The sequence below is a fragment of the Canis lupus genome, chromosome 16 (assembly GCF_011100685.1).
Source record: "Canis lupus familiaris isolate Mischka breed German Shepherd chromosome 16, alternate assembly UU_Cfam_GSD_1.0, whole genome shotgun sequence".
In the NCBI taxonomy this organism is placed as follows: Eukaryota; Metazoa; Chordata; class Mammalia; order Carnivora; family Canidae; genus Canis; species Canis lupus.
Genome location: NC_049237.1, coordinates 5,222,727 through 5,241,510, shown reverse-complemented (window position 1 = coordinate 5,241,510; position 18,784 = coordinate 5,222,727). Strand labels below are relative to the sequence as shown.

The 18,784-nt window shown below is 39.1% G+C and overlaps 1 protein-coding gene across 2 annotated transcripts in view; it reads right to left on the bottom strand.

Moving 5' to 3' along the window:
- Window positions 1-18,784, bottom strand: part of TPK1 (thiamin pyrophosphokinase 1) — a 325,794-nt gene that overhangs the window by 65,825 nt on the left and 241,185 nt on the right. The window lies entirely within an intron of this gene.

Below are 18,784 nucleotides of genomic sequence, written 5' to 3'. Positions count from 1 at the left end.
CCCCAAATGAATGAGACCATAGAATGTTTATCCTTCTCTGATTGACTCACTTCACTCAGCATAATACCCTCCAGGTCCGTCCACATCAAAACAAATGGTGGGCATTTGTTGTTTCTAATGGCTGAGGAATATTCCATTGTATACATAAACCCCATCTTCTTTATCCATTCATCTTTCGATGGACACCGAGGCTCCTTCCACAGTTTGGCTGCTGTGGACATTGCTGCTATAAACCTCGGGGTGCAGGTGTCCCGGCGTTTCATTGCATCTGTATCTTTCACTGCTGGTAAATCCCCAGCAGTGCAATTGCTGGAACTGTGAAGATTTTCTAATGTCCACAGACTTCACTGATAGTATATTTGGTCCTCTAAATTGCATCACCCTGTTTTCTTTTTTTCTTAAAGATTATATTTATTTATTCATGAGAGAGAGAGACAGAGAGAGAGAGAGAGAGAGAGAGGCAGAGACACAGGCAGAGGGAGAAGCAGGGAGCCTGACCCCGGGTCTCCAGGATCACGCCCCAGGCTGAAGGCAGCGCTAAACCGCTGAGCCACCCGGGCTGCCCGCATGACCCTGTTTTAAGCAAGAAACTGGTAGATCATCTGTTTGGGACAGAACACAGGACAGAATAAATTACAGAAACAGATTTGGGACATTTTACAAAGATAAGAGATACTTCCAGGCTTGTTTTTGTTGGAAAGAACCAAGTCATCCCACAAATTATGTGACTAAAGATGAGAATACACTCTTTTATGAGCAGACATGGAGTTGAACTTGGAATTTTATAAATTTTTAAAATATTTATTTGAGTGAGAGAGAGAGAGTGAGCAAGCGCGCACGCAAGCATGCAAGCAGGGGGAGGGGCAAAGGGAGAGAATCTCCAAGCTGATTCCCCTCTGAGCACAGAGCCTGACCACTGATCTCAGGGACCCATGAGATCACGACCTGAGCCACAACCAAGAAATGGAGACTCAACCAACTGAGCCACCTAGGCACCCCTGAACTTGGAATTGTAAAGGTCAATGGTACATACTGAAAAAGATAATATATTAAATGCAGCCATCATTTAAAAAAAAAAAAAGTCACTCAACAGATCTTACCCTTAGAGTAAAAGGAATGCTGTGTTTGAATGCTTAGATAATTGACATAAGGTTCTAGTTTCCTATTTGGACTGATTTTTAAAAAGAAAAAAAATATTTACTATATCTTTCTCTAATCCAATTCATACAATGATTCCAGAGTCATCTTCATTAAACACAAAGGTGATTGTTTCCCTTCTCTGTTCACAATCTTGACCCACTGCCTACAGACAAATCCAGACTTCCTTTCACAGTTCACAACCCCTTCGTGATTTGACCCCACCTACATTTCTAGCAGCATCTCTCATCAGCACCTCTACTGTGCACTTGAGCTACGTCAATACTTCTGACTTATCATGACATATTCTTGCAGATGCTACACCATCTTTTTGGAATGTGCTGTTTCATTTAATAGTTGTTACAAAAGATTTCTCTTCAAATATTGTTTGTAATTGTGACAGATCATAGCTTCCCAAGAGAACAAATTAGCATATAAATGATGAGCCTTTGGCATCAAAGGAAATATTCAACAATAGGGATACACACACACACACACACACACACACACACACACACACACCTAAGTTACAAATTATCTAAACCATGTAGAAAAGTATGTTTTTCCAAACTTAAAAAAAAAAAAAAAACAAAAGCTTGATCTGACTTGATCCTATTCATAGCCCTAAGGCAAAATAGAAATTCCTATAATACAGAAACTCCTGTAATACAGAAAAATACATGGATATCATAACAGACTTAGAATAGATTTAATATTTCTCCATGTTCAGAAAATCAAGTTGATGCATTTCATATCCCTACTCCCCTGGTTTTATGGTTCTTGGCAATTCTTTTGATTATTTTTGTTCTCAGGCAGGGCTGCCAATTTATTTTCTAAGCCTTAACCACCCCATCACTCGGGTCTTCTTGGCACCAGCCCTCACTCTGCCGCCAAGCTCCCCTTCACTAGTTGGCATCAAAAATGAAACGCGGCCATAAAAGAAAGCTGCCTTAATAATAGGTGTGTGCTGGGCAAACAGTAACTTCCTTAAAGCCCTCTCCTTTAAAAACATCAGCTAGAATATGGCCTCAAACATTACAGTCCTTTAGCTGATCATTTGCTTCTACTTTTGATGTCTCTGCCTCCTCTTCCTGGCTCCTTTCCTTTACTTATTCAATTATATGACTGTAGAATTTGTTTTTAAGTATGCTAGGACATGAAGCCCCAGCATTTTCATGTCTGTGGTTCCCACGATGAAAATTAAAGGATATGAAAAGTGCTGGAAATAACTGAGTAATAATTCTGACAAATATTCTAAATATACCCTGTAGTCTACAATGGCATAGATTCTTGGAACATAAACTGCTGTGCCATGCAGTATCAGAGAGGTTGATAAAATCTTGGCATGTGTTTCGGGGGAAAGGTTGACAAGTTTCAAACTTTTAAGAAGTTTCTGCAAAATTATGTCAGCCTCCCCAAAGATCTCTTCTAACAATTTAATCTGAATCAGTTCCCATTCCCTTTGAGATCCATCTATCCTTTGCAAAGCCTGCTGTCCACTTTTCCAAATCAATGAGACCAATCTGTACTTTGACTGGAATTTCCTGTTTTATTATCAAAATTGTTTTAAAAACAATTTAAAAAGGTAAAAGGTTCTGGGATTTGTTCTAATCAAAGGTACAGGGCACAAAGCACAAGGCATTATTAATACTTCAGAACACACACAACAAAGGAAATCATTCAGCACCATTTCAGCATATTCCACCACTCAGGAGATTCATGCATATTTAAGTGAATTAATTTATTTTCTGCAATTTGCTCTTTAAGAGCTTAAGTGGCCATTTGCTGTTGCTTATTTCAGGATTCTGTGCCCTCGTTCTCTGAGTCACCAACTTATAGCTTGAGTGCTCCAGGTATATTTATGTTCCCAAAGTATTTTAAATTACCCATTAGGAAATCCAATTTCCTATTTATAAGACTCAGAAGTGATTTTCCACTGTTCACTTTTTTTTCTTAATTAAGGATATAGGCCTGTTTTCTCAGCTGAATTTTTGCTATCATATCTCATTGGCTCTACAACAGTCAATATTTCAGAATGTTATCGATATCAGGATGACAGTCACTTAGGATGGGCCACTCTTGGGTCCTCTTGAGATTGATATTTTGACCACCCATAAAAATCATCACCATAATAATGTCCATTGCTTATTATACTCTGTGTCCAGCACTTTACGTACACTATCTCATGTAACCCTTTCCAAACTTCTAGGACACATCTTCTCTATGACTATGGCGGTTTGGGAGATTAGAAACCCACCACCTCTTCCTTCCAAGCTTTACATTGGTTCACTGATGTCCAAGGGATGTCAATTGTGATTTAGAGGGTTCAAGAATTATCAGGACCCAGTTTCTGCCTTTAAGAAATTTATGATCTAGTTAGGGAAAGGGCAGAGGCAGTTATACAGATATTACAATCCAAGGCTATGAGTGGCTTAAACCGACATGCAAGGTGCTCTGAAGATTCAGGGAAATGAAAGATCACATCTGGTTGGGGGGTATAAATCTTCAAAAGGCAGCTGCTGTCTTGTAGAAGCCCAGAAAAGAAGATGGGATGCAGAGAATGGAAGCCATGGAGGTCAGGTCATCAATAAATGGCCCATTCTAGGGCAGTGGCCTTGAATCAGGGATGACTGACAACAGTGAACTGAAGACTATTTGGTTTTCACTACGGACTGAAAGCCTTTCATCTAGTGGTGGACTCCACACACACGGCAAATTCTTGGATTTAGGGACAGCAGAATTGGATCACAGTGATGAACAGAGTTCCTTAAACTTTTGTTTTGGGATCCCTGGGTGGCGCAGCGGTTTGGCGCCTGCCTTTGGCCCAGGGTGCGATCCTGGAGACCCGGGATCGAATCCCATATCAGGCTCCCGATGCATGGAGCCTGCTTCTCCCTCTGCCTGTGTCTCTGCCTCTCTCTCTCTCTGTGACTATCATAAGTAAATAAATAAAAAAATTAAAAAAAAAAAAAAACTTTTGTTTTGAGGTAGCTCTCCAAGCATATCTTATTTATAGTCAGACTGTTAAACAGAAACTCACTTGGCAAAATGTTTCATTTTAGATTCACCTCAGGTATTATCTTTGATTCCCTCCTAGGTACTGCCTCTTCCACATCTTCTGTGTGGTTAAAATAAAAAACCCATAAAATTCAATTGTGTAAATTTAAAGATCTAACTGGCTTTTTAAAGGATTCCTGCGTTGGGAAAGCATATCACCCAGCAAGTAAGAAGGAGCTAGAGGAGCTGCACAAATGAAAGGAAGGCTTTTACAGGCTGAAGGTGGTGGAGAGGAAGGAAGAAGTTTCTAACAAAGAGTGGATTGCTTCAGGCGAGGTTACCCCCTTTGAGGATTAGGGTGTGGGGGGGTCCTATCCCGCAGACTAGAGCTGATCAGAGATTCCAGATGGACTGGTTAAAGGTCACATTTCAGGGAGAGGCTGAAAGCACAGTAAAGTCTTAGTTTGCTTAGTTGTGATCAGATCATTGAGCAGATAGAAGGAGACTCAGAAGCAGACCAAGCAGACAAGGGCATTTTCTTAATGAGAAATGAAGTTGGCAAAATACATCAGTTGACTTCCAGGTAACAAATTTGTCTTAAATGTGTTTGGCTGTACTGACTGACAGGACAGTGCTACCCCACCGCTCGCCCAGCCACACGGGAGTTTTCAGATTGTTGAGGTGCAACTATAATAGTTATTGAGGTACTACTAGCATTTTCTTCTTCTATTCCTATCTTCTTCATTAAAAATATGCTCATGGGTAAAATTAAACAGAAAACACAGCTAACTGGAAAATTTCAACTGTGACGCTCTAAATATTTGTGATTGCCATAAGAATTAATGTAAATCAGTAACAGTCCTTCAGACAGCACGAAGCACCAAGAGATGATGGTGTTAAGTACACCCAGGCCCCATAACTATGAACCTATCCCACTGGTGTCCTCTTGATCTTACGAAGCACACTGAATCACCAAGGAGACATTATGTGAAGAGTGACCCTTAACCTGCTTCAGTGAATTTTTTTGGATTGATCAAAATCATTAGTACTTACACATAGTTATGATTATTTGCGGTAGAATTTACAACTGATGGGGACTTCAGAGCTACTGCCCAAGGCTCCATTGCCCTTGTTCAAACCGCACCCCCCCCCCCCCACCCATCCACACTGTCCCCTGTTCTCTAGAATTCTGCTAGAGAAGAAGTCATAACTGAGGAATCTTCCATAGTTAGTCCTTGCTGTGGTCTAAAATTTGTTCAGAAGTTATTTAGTATCTTAACACCCTCTCCTTCATAGGTATTTTAAACTTTCTAAATCAATCTTATACCCAGTGGCTTACCTACTGATGCTTTCACAGATGTACTGGTAAAGATCCATGCCACTTAAGGTTAGTGCCTTCATCCATAAGTGTCTTCCCACCTTAATGCCTAGTGCCACACCTCTCATTTGATCTTCGTTCCTGGTTTTCAAGGTAGAGCTAAACATACCTCTCTTAAAAGGCTTCACGTCTACTCTGGATTCCACCTTCCAGCCTCCTGAGGGATGGCATCGCACACTGTACGCACCTATCTCCCACATCCCCCACCTCTCTCTGGGTCTCTGCAGCTACATTCCTTTGACTTTCAACATAGACAGATTTCTTTTACACCTTGGACATAAAGGCTGCCTTGATAATAAAACTCTACACCTCTAGTTTTTCCTCAATCACTGATAAACTTCTTTTTTAAAAGTTAATATGTCTACTGCCATTGTGCTCTTGGAATTCACTCAAAACTCCTTTCTAATCACCTTAAGAAGCAGAAATCTGGCTTCCATCCCTACTGTGCTGTTACTGTTCTGCATTTTCAAGAGTGAAATTGGATTTCCTTCAGTGAAATCCAACAATTTCACTCTCTTTTGCCTATTTTCCTACTCATTATTTTCTTTTTAAATGGCAGTGGCTTCTTCAAATGACCTATACAATCTTCCCTCCCTCCCTCCCTTCCTCCCTTCCTTCCTCATTGTTCCTTCTTTGCTTCCCCCCCACCAAGAATCCATATTTCTTACCAACCTATAAATAAGTTTGTTTCCAGGGCTAAGTAACCACTTCATTAGTTACTTCTAGTTGACAATGCTAGAGAAATGTGTAAGGTCTGAATACGAAAAGGATGGAGTGACTTTGATACAGAGTCCTATTATTTTTTAAAAGATTTTATTTATTTATTCATTCATTCATTCATAGAGAGAGAGAGAGAGAGAGAGAGAGAGAGAGAGAGAGGCAGAGACACAGGCAGAGGGAGAAGCAGGCTCCACGCAGGGAGCTCAACGTGGGACTTGATCCCAGGTCTCCAGGATCATGACCCTGGCTGAAGGCGGCACTAAACCGCTGGGCCACCGGGGCTGCCCCAGAGTCCTATTATAAATCAAGTCATTTAAACATCTCGTGTTAAGGATTTCACTAAATAGGATGGGAACAAAATCTAAGGGGCTCATCAACTAAAAGAAGTATACAACCTAGTTAAGTGGATAAGATAAGGATGCAAAATAATTGCAACAAACATGAATGCACTTTTTACATTTAGGTAATACTGTAAGAACACCGCATAGGACACAGTAAAATAGAACTAGGATTCTTTGTTCTCCCTCTTTCTGCAAAGCAAATCTTAAAAGTTTCATGAATAGACACACAATAAGAGAACCAATTTCATTTCCCTTTGTTTTTATAACACGTTCTCAAATTATAGTTTAATATGATCTTCAACATCTATAAAAAGGGAACAAGGGGCACCTGGGTGACTCTATTGCTTAAGCTGATTTCAGCTTAGGTCAGATCTCAGGCTTGTGAGATCAAACCCTATACTGGGCTCTGCACTAAGCAGAGTCTGCTTGAGATCCCTGTGTGTACTCTCTCTAAAATAAATAAATACATCTTTAAAAGAGGGAGGGAGGACCAAAAAATGAAATGTTTCAGACCTTGCCTCATGCTCAGAGCAGTGAAGAAATGGGCAAGAGATATGAACTAGGGGAAGAGTGAGTTCCTTTAAAACTCCAAATCCCCAATAAGGTGAGATTCTAGATTCAGGCGTCCCTGGACCATTCCTCGGTAGGGCCCTCTCCAACACACCCTTACACTCAGCAACCATCTCTGCTTATAATCACATCCTGAATGGCATTACTTTAAGCCTCATCAACTTCTGGCAGACTTCACAGCTATTTTCACCAATAAAATTCAACTTATCTTTTGTTATCCTAATTGTTTTAAAGGTTTATGATAAAGAACTCTTGCCTCAGCATCTTTCACTAACATGCAATTGACTCTGTGACAGAATTCACGTGGGGAAAATGCACGTGCTAATTTAAACAAGAATGCTAATGACATAATACACACAAGGTGTTATTCTAGCCTACTAGGAGGCATCCCAGGTAACAGGCACCAAACCCTTGAGGCAAATGAATTCTAGTGCAGGGAGTAAGAAATCTGCACCAAGGAAAGATGCTAACAGGTAAATACGCAGAAAGGCTGCACAGCCCATTTTTGGAATTGAAAGGAAAGAGAAATCACATTTTGTTAGGAAAGCTTCATGAAGGATATGATTTAAGTGGCCACTGGAAACGACTAAGAGCAGCAGGAGGCTGGGGGAGATGTTAAAGGGAGAAGACATACTGGGATTACTGGGAAATGGGCTCAAGCCTTGGAGGGGAGAAGGCATGTGCGTTGGACCTCAAATGCTCTTCACAGGCATTCAGGAGGAAAAACATAACAGTACAATTCTGCTACTGAGAATAAAGAGGACCAATGCTAGACATGAAAGAGACTGAGATGATTTCATTCAAAGTCACTCATTTTCAACAAAAGAGAACTCAGTACTTGGGGCAGGTGAGAGGAGGGCTCATCGCTGTATTAGAATCACAGCAGAACCAGAACAAGAACAAAGCCAGAATCACTGTCCTTACTTTGTCCTCCAAGCACAAACCAGATTTCCCCCTGTGAGTAATGTATCTATCCCATCCTTCTATAAGGGGTGAAACCTATTTAGGTAATTCACGTAGTAATTAGCATGTACCAGACAAGGCAGTAGGAAATAAAACTTTATCCTTGTCTATACCATATCCTTGTCTGTGCAGGTCAATTACAAACACCACAAGTGTAAATTTTTCTTAATTAACATGTCACATTTAAACTGCCACCAATACATTCTAAATATATTTTTTATTTTTTTTAAAGATTTTATTTTTTTATTCATGAGAGACACACAGAGAGAGGCAGAGACATAGGCAGAGGGAGAAGGAGGCTCCCCGTGGGAAGCCTAATGGGGGACTCAATCCCAGGACCCTGAATCATGACCTGAGCCAAAAGCAGATGCTCAACCAGTGAGCCACCCAGGTGCCCCAATATATTTTTTTAAGTGGCTAAAAATCAAAGTTTATTATCAGTTGTAGTGGGCTAAAAAAAATAATCAGAAAGCCTTCTTGTTTGAGTAATTTTTTTTCTAAGTACATTCTTTGACGCACACACAGACATACATATACACACACACAGAAGGAAAACCAGATTTAGGGATAGATAGTTGAGAGAGAGGGGTTGTTAATTTGCAACTAAATGGGTCCAGAAAACAGATGACTGAAAAAGGCCAATGAGATTTGCCCAAAGTGAACCTTGCAATTAAACTGAGAAGGGAGCCAAAGAGTGACGTTGACACCAGGGCTGCTGAGACACAACAATAGTACTAATGAATCTCCATCAAAGAGCAATTTATTGGATACAGCCAGAGCTTCCACTCTGCCTCAGTGTAAATGAGGGACAGTAATTATTTCCCATTCCTGGCTTCACCTTCAGCAGGAGATTATGAACTGTGGTGATGCCACAGGATGTCCTCTTCCATGGTGTTCAAAGCACTTTCATACGATGAACCACATCATAGGAGACCTCTGCGAGATGGGTCCACACAACACCACGTCAGCCCTGACACAGCTTTCCGACAAACACCCCCTGATTCTGGTCCGACTACTGCTTCTCTTAATTGCCCACACATAGCTAACTGAGGAGACGGAGGTCTCCTTGAAAATCTAAGCTGTTGGCACTTATAATCTGGATTCTTCCATTCTGTGGTGCTAGCAGCCAGTGTTCAAACTGAAAAAAGTCTTGACATCATTTACCAATCCTCGGGTGCAGAGTCTGCAGGGGCTCCCAGTACCATGGAACTCCTTCATTTTAGAGTCAGAATCTAAACCCTACTGTCCTCTTTTGTCCTCGTTACTAACCAAGATAACCCGCAGCATATATTTTTCTGCTGCATTTTGAGGGACACTCAAGGTACAAACTGTTATATGTTATACAGTAATCTCCAGAGACTTGCTTTGTCAAGGGGGTTAAAGCACTGATTTGTCCCATTTTCTGACTGTTTCTAAATCTTACAGCCAGAAAATCTCTACCCTCTCTTCTCTGGAAGAGGAAAGAATTCAGTGTAGTTCCTCGATGAAGAATTACGCTTGAGAACTTACCTCCTCTCTGTGTAATTTGTACACCTTGAGTTTCCCCCCCACCAAAAAAAAAGTAAAAATATCTTCACAAACTTGACCTGGGGTACAGTTATACAGAAAAGCCCTTTTATGTGGATGCTTCTATTTTAATCTATATACTGGATATTTCCCCAGTTTGATCTCCCCTTCTTTTAATTTAAGCCTAGTATTCTCCAAATATTTTCCACTTTTTCACAATTTGGCCTCCAAGCAATCTAGAGGACATAATGGCAGCTCACTGCTGAGAAACCTGCATGCAATCTATACCTTCTGCAACCAAGCCATCCTGCCCTTTCATCACTGTTCTTTCTCTTTCATCCTTGAATCTGCAGACACTCAAAAATTCTATTTTAACCATTTACTCTACTTTGTGAATGCTAAATACATCTTTTTTCCCCCTTGAAGCTTTATTTTATTTTTTTTTTAAAGATTTTATTTATTTATTCATGAGAGACTCAGAGAGAGAGGCAGAGACACAGGCAGCAGAAGAAGCAGGCTCCATGCAGGGAGCCCAACGTGGGACTTGATCCCAGGACCCAGGGATTACACTCTGGGCGGAAGAAAGTGCTGAGCCACCCAGGTGTCCCCCACCTTGAATCTTTATTACAAGTATCCTGAGAACCATAGTGACTGACATTTGGTTTACAGTCACCCCAGAAATCATATCATGGAGAGCATAAATGACACCTGGATTACCCGCTCTACAAAGCTATGTGGATTCTACTGTATGATCTGGGTCCTGCCGAGTAGAAAGGAGTGTCTTGGGTGGGGCTTGCAACATGATTTTCATTGCTAAGGTGTTAATTCTATCTCCTTTGTCTTGATGCTGCCCAAGTTCAAGGAAAATGCCACTTTCTTTTAGATAAAGGATTTTGAGATAGGATATTTCACTCTGTCCAAAGCTTTTACAAATAGTTATGTAAATCACCAGTGATGGATCCGACCTAGGTGCAAAGAGGACTCAGGAAATATGAACTTGAACAATTCATTTAATAACCTATGACTCAAACTTCCTCATTTATAAAATGGGGACAATATCACTCTGTGTTGGTATGGGGGTTGATGTTAAACCTGTATGACAGTGAGAATACAGAAGAGAGGTGGGATACATGAAAGTGCTATGCACAATGCAAAGTAGGATTATCTGGACCCAGTACAAAGTTACACCCAGTGATCTATTCCCACATTAAAAGTTTATTCACCTGCACCCCTCAATATTCTCTACAATTCATGTAATGACCAAAAGTTATTGCTTTCTCGTCTCAATATATTAACCGGACGGTTGAATGCACAGGGGTGCACATCTGAATCAGCACAAAAGTACAACCTGGAGGAGTGGAAAAAGAAGGCGACTCTGGAGCTTACACTAAAGTCATTCTCATCCGTCAACCTGCCCACATAAATACTAGGAAATCAACTCATTTAAAAATTGGGGAGGCCAACCTGAGTTATAATAGTGTTCTTGAATGCAGGTCAGTGAAAAATTGGTCTGCTCACAAATTCCCATTTGTCATATTCCCTACAAATGCACGTTAATTGTTTTCATATTTAAATGCCTAGAATCAACCATAATAAATGTGTGTTGTCAGGTTGTAGGGAGTTTTCTCAAAACAAAACAGGATGATTATGGCATATAGTAAATTATTGTTGGTTCCTTGTGCTCTCAGCAGAATCCAGGAGGGCAAGGCCTTAAGAGAAGAAAAATCATTCATGTCTGGTTCAAATCCTACTACACAGAAACCAGAACTGGAGCTGAGTTAATGAAATATATATTTAATACAAGTTTGTAGTAGGCCATATGTTTGTTACTAGCCTGAAATGTCTGAAAATGTAATATCTGCTTATGAATAGAATATTTGAAAACCTTTCTCAATGACATAGTCTAAAAATAGTCTTGCTCCTCAATATATTCTTCTCTCCAGAGAAATAATATCTACTGTGTCTCAATATCACCGCTAACTTTGCCTTCTTCATCAAAGCTAGGTCCTTGAGTTTCCCATGATTGTCACTTTGTGCAATGATTCCTCAGTGCTAATATTCAGAACTTATCAAAAGTGGCAGTTTTGTGGCCTATTACTCCTGACTGACGAAATCTAGGTACACACTAAGGAAGCCCAAACTTGTAATATCTCATAGTACAGGTATGTGCATGTGGTTTGGGGTGTGCATAAAGGGTAGAAATAACAGCGACAGTGGCATAAACAAACTAGTAGTTTGATAAGAGTATGTGTCCTTTTAATTCATTAATACCTGCTTGGTCTCTAATGACCTTTAGAGCCCTGAGACTAAAAATATGTGGCCATAAAAGCAACTTAAGGAAGAGTCAAATTTTCTGCCTTTTGTTTTTTCACCATCTTAATCAGACATCAGACTGTTGCCTGTTTTTTTTTTTTTTAATATTTATTATTTGTTTTATGGGGAGAGGGGCAGAGGGAGAGGGAATCTGAAGCAGATTCTGTGCTAAGCACAGAGCCCAATGTGGGATTAATCTCATGACCCTGAGATCTATGACCTGAGCCAAAATCAAGAGTTAGACACTCAACCAACTGGGCCACCCAGGCGACCCTTTTGACTGTTTTGGATAGAAGCTATCAGTTTCTCATGTAAGTACAGCTTCAAAAGTTAAACAAGTTAAGAAGTATAAAAAGGATTAAAATAAAAGGAGTATGTCTAATAAGAGACTGCTTTAGAACTCTACAGCTGAATGGAGCTTTTGGCTCTGGCCTGTGTAAACCTGACTTTCCACATGATTCCACAGATCAGGATATATGCTTAGCTAAACCTGACAGCAATCTTTGAAGAAGACAAACCAGATGGGTGGAAACTGGTACCCTTGTTCTCTTTGTGGACACCAAATAAATTGTGCTCACACAATTTGTTTTTATTTTGCCTTGAGTCTTTATCACAAGTTGTCAGAGGCCAGATGAACGACAATACTTTAAATTCAGTTTCTCATTGGCAATGTAAACAAGTCTTCACACGTTAGTTTTCAGGGTAACTGCACAGATTCAATGATCTAATAATTGTATTCAATAAGTATTATTTAAGAAAATTATTTAATTCATAGATTACAGTCCTGACATGGGAGGCTGAATAATGCCCCACCACCACCAAATGTCTACATTGTAATCCCTAGAACCTGTGAATGAATCACATATGGCAGGAGGAGTTTTGCAAGATGTGATTAAATCAAAATTCTGAGATGGAGTTATTCTGGATTCTTCAGATGGTCCCAGTGTAATCACAAATCCCTTAAAAGCAGGAAGCTATACAGTCAGAGCTGGAGGAAGAGATGTAACAATGACAGAAGTCAGAGAGAGAGATTTGATGATGCTATGCTGCTAGCCTTGAAGATAGTGGAAGGAATCACGGTCGAGAAATGTGGGCAGCCTCCGGAAGCTGGAAATGGTGAGAGGAGGATTCTCCAACTGGAGCTTCCTCCTGGAAGCAGATCTGTTAATACCCTACAGCTCTTCAATACCCTGATTTTAATTTTTTAAGACCAACTTGGGATTCCAGCTTCCAGAACTCTAGGATAATAGATGCACTGCTTCAGGCCACCAGTTGGTGGTAATTTGTTACTGCAGCAATTTGAAACTGATACACCTGAAAAGTTACATCATGAAAAGTGATACAAACATGCTTATTTTTTAATCTAGCAAACATCACACATTTTAAGTTTATCTATCTTTATATATACTTAGATCTATTATCAAACATCAAAATTTCCTGCAGTGCTAGTAGTGAAGGAGATCAGGAGGAGAATGTTCTGTGCTAGGAGTGGAGACACCTGAGTTTTAGGTCAGCTCTGGCTCTGGGAAGCTGTGTGGTTTGTGGAAGTCATTTTGATTAATTTATTTTTGATTTATTTGGAAGTCATTTTAATATCTTAGTTATTTCAGTTGAAAATCCTAGGTCTCAACAACTGATGACATTATTGTGATACTATCATCTTGACATTACTCTACTATAATTATCCTAGAATTTAAGTAAAGGAGATAGTGTTCACACAGTCCAGCCCATACATCATAGAAATTGTCATCTACTGGCACTTACTATAAGAATGCATTAAAAAAATCAAGACGTAGTATCAATAGGATTCTTTTTTAAAACATCCTATTAATAAAGAAAGTAATATTCTGCTAGTTCCATAATGTAGTCCAAAGCCTAAGAAATCTCTCAGTACAGCCTTGAGTAATGAAAGTGGTATCACTATTACATTTTAAAGTTTTACCAAATACTTGGAAATATTCAGTACTCTATAAATAGAAATGTATAGTCTCCTTGGAAAACCTCTGTGAAAATATTTATTTGCAATTATGATCCTAAGTTATATAAATAATATAAATGTAATATTACAGGTATGGCTATGATGAAAAATAAATCTTTCCCCCTGCATCACACATTTAAATTTAAATAAATTTGTAAGAGAACTTTTTATTTCTGAGGTTTGAAAAGATTCTTAGTGGAAAATTATTAATGAAAACAAATCAATACTGGAATTTATAGCTAGCACTTTCCATTTATAGGTGAAAATGGCCTATGAGAACATTAATGACATTTTTAAAGTAATCATACAAAGCCACAGACATTCAAAGTCATTGATGGCTAACTAAATACAGAAGGGGTAAAGATTTCTCCTGTCCATGTATAAGTGATTTTTAAAAGAACATTTATAGGATATTATATATAGTTTTTGTGTAAATGCAACTTCTTCCCCATAAAGTTGTGCTAGCTTCAATGCTCAGTGATATCTGCTCCTAAGAAGGGCCAGCCAGGCCCTTGCTGTTTAGTCATTAGAAACAAGCTGGCCCTGTAGGTCTCCTTTTCTTCCCCCTCCTTTGTGGCAGTAAGCAGACAAAAGAGGGCCAAGGTGCAAGGTACCACCTGTCTTTGGATCAGAACATACACCAGGGATCTCCTGCAACCAGATTTCCCTCTATGCTTTGTTCTTCTCAAATCTGCATCTTGCCTGCTAGACCTACTTCCCTTGTGTCTTGCTTTTGTTGCCTTGGCTGACTTCCCCAGAGTTTCCCTCTTGAATGCCTAGACTTTAAGAGTAGGTAGCCATATTATTCAGATACTAAAACAAGTCAAAGACATCACAAAACAAAACAAAACCACCTTACAAAACAATTTATCTTAGGATATGGATGCAAAAGCCCTCAACAAAACAGAACACAGAATCCAGCAATATATAAAAAGAATTGCACACCATGAATAGGTGAGATTTGTCATAAGGATGCAAATTTGCCTTAACATCCATAATCCAATTAATGTAATACATTAAATCAACAGAATTTAAAAAAAAAAACACAAAAAAGCATATGATCATCTCAATAGAAAATATTTAAAAAAGAAAAATCTACACTATTTCATGATAAACGCACTCAGCAAACTATCACTAGAATGGAATTTCCTCAATTTGATAAAAGACATCTAGAAAAAACCAACAGCGAGCATCATATGTATGGTGAAAGACCTGGATGCTTTCCATCTAAGATCAGGAACAGGACAAGGATGTCCATTTTTGCTGCTTTCAATATTATTTGAATATTTAAAATTGTACTGAAGGTTCTAGCCAGGACAATTTGGCAAGAAAAAGAAACAAGAGAATTCACATTAAAAAGAAAACTACCTTCACTTGTAGAGGACATGATCTTGAATATAAAAAAAAAAAATCCTAAGAAATCCACTAAAACACGAATAGCACTAATAAGTGAATCCAGGAAGGTCATAGGATATAAGATCAGTTGAAACAAAAATCAATTCTATTACTATACACTTGCAATGAACAACCTAAAGATGAAATTAAAAAGAGAACTCCAATCACATTAGGATTAAAACAATACATAGGAACAAATTTAGCAGAAGTACAAAGCTTACAGTAGTATCAAAACAACAAGACTTTGTTGAAAGAAGTTAAAGATCCAAATGAAAGGACCCCAGGTTCATGGATTGGAAGACTTAACACTGGTATAAGATGGATTTACTTCTCAAAGTGATCGCTGAATCAACAGCCCTTATCAGAATCCTAGCTGACTTCATTGAAGTCAGTAAACAAAGTATAAAAACAAATTATGTCTCTGCATATAATTTGATAAATTCTGTACTATTTGATCTACCATATTTTATCAGTTCTAATATGTACATTTCCCCTCATCTCTGCAATTATAATTAGTATTTTTTCCTTAGTGAACATAAAATAATAATGTATCTTATAATCGATGACATCTTAAGTGTGATGAAATACAGTAATTTCACCTATTTGTAAACTTGAGAAAACAGTTTGGGGGTGGAAAACTTTCACTAACAGCTTCCTTGGGGGAGACGGAGGCACACATAGACAAAAATCCATCCTTATTATCATCTTTGATCACTAATGCATGTTTTTTATGTAAAAAAAATTAACAATATCTTTAATTCAATTCAAAGTGAGTGACCAGTTATCAAAGAATTAAGATACAAAAGATAATGGGCTCCTGGGTGACATAGCTGGTTGGCTCAGGTCATGATTTCGGGGTCATGAGATTGAGCCCTGCACTGTGCTCAGTGCACAGTCTGCCTAAGACTGTCTCTCCCTCTGCCCTTCCCCACCATGCACTCTCTCTCTAAAATAAATAAATCAGGGCAGCCCAGTTTAGTGTCTGCCTTCAGCCCAGGGCATGATCCTGGAGACCCAGGATTGAGTCCCACGTCAGGCTCCCTGCATGGAGCCTGCTTCTGTCTCTGTCTCTGTCTCTCTCATGAATAAATAAATAAAATCTTTTAAAAAAATAAAATAAATCTTAAAAAAAAAAGATAGGAAAGATATTGTCCTTGAATCAAACAGGAATTATTGTATACATAAACCACATCTTCTTTATCCATTCGTGGTTTATGTATACAATGGAATATTCCTCAGCCATTAGAAATGACAAATACCCACCATTTGCTTCAACATGGATGGAACTGGAGGGTACTATGCTGAGTGAAGTAAGTCAATCGGAGAAAGACAAACAGTGTATGTTCTCATTCATTTGGGGAATATAAATAATAGTGAAAGGGAATATAAGGGAAGGGAGAAGAAATGTGTGGGAAATATCAGAAAGGGAGACAGAACATAAAGACTCCTGACTCTGGGAAACGAACTAGGGGTGGTGGAAGGGGAGGAGGGCAGGGGGTGGGGGTGAGTGGGTGACGGGCACTGAGGGGGACACTTGACGGGATGAGCACTGGGTGTTATTCTGTATGTTGGTAAATTGAACACCAATAAAAATTATTTTATTAAAAAATAAAAAATAAAAAAAACAAACAGGAATTATTGATGTCACAGTTTAAGAGTGCCATTTTTAAAGCACTAGACTAGAAAAGCAATACTTAAAAATAATAACAAAGACACATAAAAATATAAAATATCTCACATATTAGTGGCACAAGCTCACCAAAGGTTATAACCTAAGTGGGCACAGCTGTTGTTGAGCCCTGACCCTATATGCCAGCCATTCCCAAGCTTCTATCTCTGGCACTGACCTCTCCCCTGCGCTCCAGACTTACAACACTAACTGACCAGAATCACGTAGAGCCGTAATGGAGTGAGAATTCAGGGTCCTTCTCACTGAAACTGCATTATTACCAGGTGTTGTTTTATAGCTCCATAAGCTGTTCCCTTGTTAGGCTGGCACTTAAAACTCCTCACAGAGGACTCCCACAGAAAATCTTGGTACCGGTACACACTTACTATAAATTATTTTCCACTGAGATGAAAAATCTTTTCAAATGGTTTTCTCTTAATTTTTCTCTTCAAAAATATTCCACTTGGGGTAGTCTTGAGTCTCTTTCACTCAGTGCTATAAAATTATTTCATTCTGTCATTTATTTTTGGATTTTGAAAACACGTAAAAGAAGGAACAATGAATGCATAATTTCACACTCAATTTGAGTGTTATAAATAAGAGGGATGGCTATTCCATTTGGTATTTTCTTTTTTTTTTAATTTATTTTTTATTGGTGTTCAATTTACTAACATACAGAATAACCCCCAGTGCCCGTCACCCATTCACTCCCACCCCCCGCCCTTCCATTTGGTATTTTCTTAGGCCAAAGCATAAAGAAGTTCAGAGCTCCATCCCAGAGAATTTAAATTCTTCTTGCCAATCCTTTCCACTTCTTGCTTTCCCTCTACATGTTCCTTCCTCTTGTTTTCTTCTCTTTATCCCAAATTCATTTTAATGATTTCTTTTTAACATCAACTTGCCTTTTACAGAAAATCATTCATTTACTAATCAGAAACAGGGAAAAATAGCATTACAGACTTGAATTCAAATTTTGTGTTTATCCATCCCTAACGATGTGAATTTAGGCAAATCACTGCCCACAGCTTGAACCACCATGTCCTTATCTGAGGAATTCGCACAAGTGATAAACCGTACCACTTATCAGAGTGAAAGAAAATCATCTAGAATGAAAGAAAGGTTACACTTGACATGAACAGAAATTTCACAGAGGAAGACATAGGCATGGCCAACATGCACGTGAGAAAATGCTCCGCATCACTTGCCATCAGGGAAATACAAATCAAAACCACAATGAGATCCCACCTCACACCAGCGAGAATGGGGAAAATTAACAAGGCAGGAAACCACAAATGTTGGAGAGGATGCAGAGGAAAGGGAACCCTCTTACACTGTTGGTGGGAATGTGAACTGGGGCAGCCACTCTGGAAAACTGTGTGGAGGCTCCTCAAAGAGTTAAAAATAGACCTGCCCTACGACCCAGCAATTGCACTGCGGGGATTTACCCCAAAGATTCAGATGCAATGAAATGCTGGGACACCTGCACCCCAATGTTTCTAGCAGCAATGTCCACAAAAGCCAAACTGTGGAAGGAGCCTCGGTGTCCATCGAAAAGATGAATGGATAAAGAAGATGTGGTCTATGTATACAATGGAATATTCCTCAGCCATTAGAAACGACAAATACCCACCATTTGCTTCGACCTGGATGGAACTGGAGGGTATTACGCTGAGTGAAGTAAGTCAATCGGAGAAGGACAAACATTATATGTTCACATTCATTTGAGGAATATAAATAATAATGAAAGGGAATATAAGGGAAGGGAGAAGAAATGTGTGGGAAATATCAGAAAGGGAGACAGAACATAAAGACTCCTA